Source organism: Pantherophis guttatus, chromosome 11, assembly GCF_059756535.1.
Source record: "Pantherophis guttatus breed Tessera chromosome 11, ASM5975653v1, whole genome shotgun sequence".
Taxonomy (NCBI): Eukaryota; Metazoa; Chordata; class Lepidosauria; order Squamata; family Colubridae; genus Pantherophis; species Pantherophis guttatus.
The window spans coordinates 4,676,542-4,683,634 of NC_142073.1; the positions used below are offsets into that span (position 1 = coordinate 4,676,542).

The 7,093-nt window shown below is 44.5% G+C and overlaps 1 long non-coding RNA gene across 1 annotated transcript; it reads right to left on the bottom strand.

Moving 5' to 3' along the window:
- Nucleotides 1-1,049: 1,049 nt before the first annotated feature.
- On the bottom strand, nt 1,050-3,371 carry LOC148112263 (uncharacterized). The gene is made up of 3 exons (XR_015729602.1): nt 3,109-3,371; nt 2,683-2,758; nt 1,050-1,442 (listed from the first exon to the last, which is right to left on the bottom strand). It is a non-coding gene; the product is annotated as an uncharacterized LOC148112263 (long non-coding RNA).
- Nucleotides 3,372-7,093: the final 3,722 nt, after the last annotated feature.

The following is a 7,093-nucleotide window of genomic DNA, read 5'->3' on the forward strand; positions in this document are numbered from 1 at the left end:
ATATTGGCAATCCGCTTTCTGTAATTCCCTGTTAGATTACTGTCTGCGGAAGAGTATATATAACACAAGCGTTACAAACGCTCGGAGCAAAACCTTCAATAACAATTTTGTGCTTATGATAACTTTCTCAATTTCCGGCCTTCGCACCATCCCTCTCCTCCCTTTGCTTCATTCTCAAAGCAGCTTGTTCCTATATTGAACATCTGCCTTGGGAACCTCTGTCATGAAAAGTAATAAACACATCAATCCTAAAGAAAGAAAATTGGGCGGTTTCTCCCTCCTCCCGCCCACCCCGCCACAACCATCCTCACCCTCCTTTTCCTTCTCTCTCCCCCCCCCCAAACAGCATACAACTACTTAACCAATCAAATTGGCAGTTTGGCAATATGACACTAAAGAGGTAACAACTCAAAGGCGTGTTTTGATGCAAAGAATGCCTAATGATTCTTGAACACCTGGTACCATTTTGTACACACACACACACACACAATTGCCTTCTTAATCAGTTAATTACCATTTCAAGTGCCAATTATGGAGTTCAACCTTTGTTTGCAGGTATCAAGCTAGGGGATTAATTTGTAAAGCTGCTATCTGGCCAATATTTTGACAACTATTCCTCTGATTTCTTTTGAGAGGTGCAGGAAATGAAAAGAAAAAAAAAGGAATTGCCTTAAGGAGACGCAGAAATAAAATGCAAACAACACTCCTTTGACTAACTATTGAGGGGGGGGGAGGGACGGCAGTAAGGAATATCTTATCGCTTAGTATACTACAGAAAGGTAACTATAATTATCACGGTTCTGATTTTACTTACCTGCACCCCAAATCACATTTTGCCAGGGTGTGATGATGATGGCATCAAAATAAATTTGGAATCTGAAAATAGTTTCGTGTAAACGCCTATGGATTGTTTGACTCCAATCTAGATCAAACATCGTTTTCCTAATCTGCTTATGAATTTGAGACGACAGTTTCCTTTCTCGGATGCCCACCAAGCCATGCCCACAGAACCGGTAGTAAAAAAAAAATTGGATTTCACCACTGGTTGTATTGCCTAGCTTCCACAGCAAACCTTCCAAGTTCACAAACATCTCAGATAAAACACACTTTTGTTTTGTTTAAAAAAGCAGCGTGGTCGCCAGAAGGCCACACGGACAATCCAGCTGAAGTTCAGAGCCTTTGGCTTCTTAATTCCCCCTTCATTTTTTTTAACGCTCGAAACCATGCCACTCTTCCAGAGCACGCATGGCAGTGAGGGAGTGTGAGGTACCACACCAGCTTCAGCTACAATAGCCTGCAGGTATTTTCAGCTCTGCAACTAACCTTCGAATTGGAGCCGAGATGACTACAACGCAGAGATGAATGAAAAATAAATAAAGTGCCAATTTTACCTGGAGCTGTTTCCTATATTGCAAAGATTCCATTCCTGCTTGAATTGGATTCTGTCATGAAACATTAATTGAGTGAGACAACTAAATATTAATAGAAGAGTAGAAACAACAACAAAGAAAAAGAAGGAGGGGGTGAAGGAGAGTTTTGCCTTGATTTGGGAACAGCGCATGGAAGGTTGTACATTAGGAGCATCCAAGCCGGGCAAAAAAGGCAAAGATAGTAGCAGCCAGCAGATGTTTAAAGCTGCATCCCTTTTTCTGGGGTTCTTCTTATCCTTGAGTTTCAAATGATGGTTTTGGATCAGATCTTGCCATTTCAACTCCTGAATTTGTAACAAGTTTATTTTATTTGTATATTCTTAGGGAATCTGATATTGGCTAAAGCTTTCATCGGTGTTCTGACCAAGGCTTCATTAAAAAACAGGAAGTAGAGTCTTGGTCCCAGCAAAACTTCTGGGAAAGGAAAGCCTCTGGAGCCTGGGATGAGCAAAAATGTCCCCCCACCGTGATGCAGGAGGTCGACTAGGCCGTGCCCACAATGGCCATGCCCACCCAGCCCACCCACACCCCCGGGCAGAGAACTATTTGCTAAAATTTTTGAAGCCCACCCCTGGTTTCAGACCAAGTATTTTCTTAGCTCAAAGCGAACCGAGGAGACTCAAGAGTAGAGAGTAGCTACTCCACCATTAAGCCGGAGTCCTCCTGCTCAATTGTTCAGCATCAGTGGACTAATAGCAAAAGAAAACAACCGTTTTTTGATGTCCGCAGAAAGCAAGGCTCCCACACAGGTGCCGTGTTTTACAATCCTTCTCTATCTTGTCATTCTGCTCAGTTCCCTGAACAAATTGCCTGTCATTTTTTTTTTTTTTTTTTTGAAGATTAAACCTGACATTGGAGGAACTGACAAGTCATCCTGAGCCCTGACATACAACGCGGAAACTTGGAATTTTGCTCCACTCGGTCTGAGTGGATTTGTCTTCAGAGTTTCGCGGGAAGGGAGATTTCAAAACGCGGTTATTGTGCGCGTTTATTTTATATATATATATATATATATATATATATATATATATATATATATTATTATTATTATTATTATTATTTATTCGATTTCTATACCGCCCTACTCCCGAAGGACTCAGGGCGGTGCACAGCCAGACAATAAAACACATCCATACAAAATTTAAAAGTAGAATAAAATCAAATTAAATAATTTTGGCTCCGACAAATTTAAAACCCCGAACTGTTTAAAACCAATTTTAAAATTGAATGTATAAAATAAATATATATATACCTTTAAAGAGGACTCTTTTTTTTCTTATTGACTTCATCATCAAAAAATATCTCTTTGCATAGGATGCTGTACATCTCTATCAAAAAAAAAAAAGAGAGAGAGAGAGAGAGAGAGAGGAGTTAATATTGAAAAAACATCAGAACAGACCAGGGGAATATATATTTTCATTACTCTTTAATACAGAAGTGCATGTTCTTTTAGAGGCCTTTAAAAAAAAAAAAAACACGCCCCCAAGGTATCCCTAGAAATGTGTGCTATAAACAAGTATTAAATAGTAATTCCAGCAATTTGATCTATCGTGCCTTTCCAGTGATTTGCCTTAAGAAGCTAATGGTTTCTCCCTTGGAAATAACCATAAAGATTCTTCCTTTCGATAAATAGACGAAGTTACGTGTTTTTTTTTTCTGTAGCAATTCTTCTAATTACCAGAGAGAATAGCCGGGACCGGCTAATCGTGATATTTCAATCTTTGATATGATTGGCGAGTGAGATCTGTCTGACGGTTTGGGTGATGACCGAATCTCAAATGAAGCGTCGGATATCTCAATTATTTGCTTCAATCTATACAAAGGGTTTTGAATTCATCCTTGCTCTTCAGGCCATACAAACTTACGGACTGTGGAGTCCTTAGTGCTTTCTGAGCTTGATGGTTTTCTTGCAGATGTTTCATGACCCAACTAGGTAACATCATCAGTGCTAGAAGGGAGTGGGGTTGGGTGGGGGGGAGGAGGAGGAGGAGGAGGAGGAGGAGGAGGAGGAGGAGGAGGAGGAGGAGGAGGAGGAGGAGGAGGAGATGACAACTGTCGTGTCCTTGGTCCTCTCTAAGCTTCATGGTTTCCTTGCAGACATCTTATTATTAAACTCCACATCATCAGTAACAGGATGGGGTTTGAGGAATGGAGAAGAAGGAGAATGGGAGGAGTAGGAGGAGGAAGTGGGGAGGAAGAGGAGGAGGACTGTGAGGCCCTTGGTACTCTCTGATCTTCTTAGTTTTCACATAGACGTTTCATTATCAAGCTCGGTAACATCATCAATGCAGGAGGTTGGACTAGATCACCTCCAAGATCCCCTTCCGGCCCTATGAGTCTATGGGTCAGCCTAGAACAGTGATGGCTAACCTTTTTGCCATCGCGTGCCAAAAGTGGGGGGAGCGGGGGGGGGAGTCGGGTGCATGCGTGCCTACACCCATAATTCTATGCGCCCTGCCCCCACGCATGTGTGTGTGACACACACACCCCCCCCGTGCTTCCCCTGCTTTTCGCATGTGATGACATGATGGGCCCGGTAGGCTTGTTTTTCACCCTCCCCAGGCTCCAGAGCCTTTCTAGGAGCCTGGGGAGGGCAAAAACTGCCTCCCCCCACAGAAGCCCTCCGGAGGCTGGAATCGGCCTGTTTGCCAACTTCCAGTGGGTCCAGAATGCCCAAAAATCAGCTGACCGGCGTGCGCATGTGCACCAGAGCTGTGCTCGCGTGCCCACCGATATGGCTCTGTGTGCCGCCTGTGGCACGCGTGCCATAGGTTCGCATCACGGGCCTAGGATGTTATAGGCCAAACTCTACCTGGTGTGGGGGGGGGGATTTAGGCTGGGAAAGGCTGTCCCAACCCCAAAAGAGCTGGAGAACATCACCTCACCCTCCAGGGGCCATAGAAGCGAAGATCTTTCTTTTTTCGATACTCGTGAACTCCATGGATTTCCTTGGACAGGTCTGGCTGATATTGTACAGGCTCAAATCCCTCCCGATATCTCTCACTCATCACTTCGTGAATTGTTTTGGCATCTTTTCTTTTTTTTTTCCTTTCAGGAGTGTGATTGAATAAGCTCCTCTCTATCTACCCCCTGGTTCTTTCCCCACCTCACCGGTGTGACCCGATATGCCAACTTCAGAGACGATGGATGGGTTCTGACCCCACTTCCTTGCCAAAGGTCAGGGCTGAGGACCCTGCCTCTTGCAGGAATGTGGCTCTTCTTACGGCTCCCCCGTGAATCTTCCTAACTAAACTGCTGTAATTATCATTCCCCTGAGCGGCATCAAATGTTATTTAACAGCCAGCTCTTCTCGGTTGTGACCCGTCTTTCAAAAAAAAAAAAAAAATCTGGCGACTCAAGGGACCGGCAATCTATTACGAAAAGACCCCATTAGCCAGAGTGGCAGAAGAAACTTTGAACTAGAGACACGGCGAGGACATCAAAGGAAGAATTGCAGCCCTGTGTTAGCTCTGAACAGGCAAAAGAAGGAAACATCCCCTCCCCCAGGGGTGGGCTTCAAAAATTTTAGCAAGGGGTTCTCTGCCCAGTTACTGGTGGGTGTGGCCACGGTGGGCATGGCCTAATTGGCCTCCTGCATCACAGTGCGGGTGGGAGGTGTTTTTGCTCTCCCCAGGCTCCGGAGGCTTTCCTCGTGCCTCCTGGAGGACGAAAATGGCCTCCTTGGGCTCCGGAGACCCTCTGGAGGCCAGTCTTCCCAAACTTCTGCTGGACCCATTTTTTGCCCTCCCCAAGCCTCTGTGTGCGCCCTGCACTTACCTGCATCCAAAACGAGCCGCGTGAGGACTCCTGGGAGGGGAGGGGCAGCGTGGGTGGGGCCAGCCAGGAGTGGGATTTGAGGGTTCTCTGAACTGCACAGAATCTTAGCTAGAGATTCTCCCGAACCCCTGCGAGCCCCCAGCAGCCCACCCCTGCCCTCCCCGCTGCCCCTTATTTAATAGGAAGCCAGTTCTAAGTCTTTTTGCATGCTTCCCAGGGATGTGCTAAAACAGGGTTGTCCATCCTTGGCAACTTTTAAGACTTGTGGACTTCAACTCCCAGAATTCCCCAGCCAAAACTTAAATTCTGTGTGGGCAGGGCAAGAAGTAACAGATGGAAAAGGTCAATCAATCAAAATGGAACTGGAAGGGACCTGAGAGGTCTACTAGTCCCACCCTCTGTGGGGTCTTCTTAAAAACTTCCAGTGTTGGAGCATTCACAACTTCTGGAGGCAAGTTGTCGCACTGGTTAATTGTCCATACTGTTAGGACGTTTTGCCTTAATTCCAGGTTGCTTCTCTCCTTGATTAGTTTCCATCCATTGTTTCTTGTCTTGTCTTCAGAAGCTTTGGAAAATAAGTGGACCTCTCCTCCTCCCCCTCCCCTCCTCCTCCTTCTTGTATTCTACTGTCGTCTTCTTCTTCTGTCTTCAGCAAAGACAGATCCAACCTAAACATTTCCTGAACATGAGAACAATCTATCTGCAGAACAACTTGCGTCCAGATGTTGCGGGTGCTCCATCATGGAGGTTTTTAAGAAAAGACTGGACAGCCATTTGTCCAGAATGGTCTCCTGTTTGAGCAGGGGGTTGGACTAGAAGATCTCCAAGGTCTCTTCTAATTCTCTTCTCTTAATTCTCTTCTATTCTAATTCTCTTCTATTCATTTTCTACTCTACTTTACTCTACTCTACTCTATTCATTTTCTACTCTACTCTAGTCCTTTGTTCTATTCTATTCTATTCTATTCTATTCTATTCTATTCTATTCTATTCTATTCTATTCTATTCATTTTCTACTCTACTCTACTCTACTCTACTCTACTCTACTCTACTCTACTCTACTCTACTCTACTCTATTCTCCCTAAAGGCAAAATAAGAGGTTTCCCTTGCCAACTTTCCTACCTTCAGAGCCGTGAGCTGATTTCATTTCTGCCGACAATTACTTACGGCTAATGCAAAGTCAACTATCAGTCCAATTTGAGAATTGCGAGATGGGAGCAAAGGGCCTTTTGCTTTGAACCTTGACATTTGCTTGGCTTCTCTGTTTAATCAAGAGCTTTTTGTAGAACTGATGAATATTGTCTAAAGGCAAGTGCAGACAGGCAAACTGATCTGTATCTTCAGTAATCCATTTAGCTTGACACACACACACACAGTGTGTGTGTGTGTGTGTGTGTGTGTGTGTAGGGAAGAGGGGAGGGGACCAATTTCCCTGCCATTTTGTCCAGCAGCAATGATGAAAAATGAAAGGCGGGCCAAGTCCAAAATTCAGTAAAATAATTGGAAAGGAGGAGTCCTTCTCCATCGGATCCTGGTTCTTCTTAGGGAAGATTCAGATTTCATCAGGAAAGACATGTGGCAGACAATACCATGGTTTGGTAGACTGCATAATCTTCATGCTTTGTTGTGTAGCCCACCCTCTGACCTACTAAATCCTGTTTGTGGTCGCGCAGGGGAAAAAGGACAATTACGGGATAACTTCTCCTAGCTACCTATTCCGAGTGAAGATCACAATCAGGTGTGACCAGTATTGCTGGAACCAAAATATAATTTCGCTTATCTCAGAAGGTGACTTAACAGAAAGCAAAATAATAGAAGTTGGAAGGGACCTTCTTTCAGAGTTTGTTGCACAAAATCAAATCCAGAAAGCACACGCAGGTAACTGA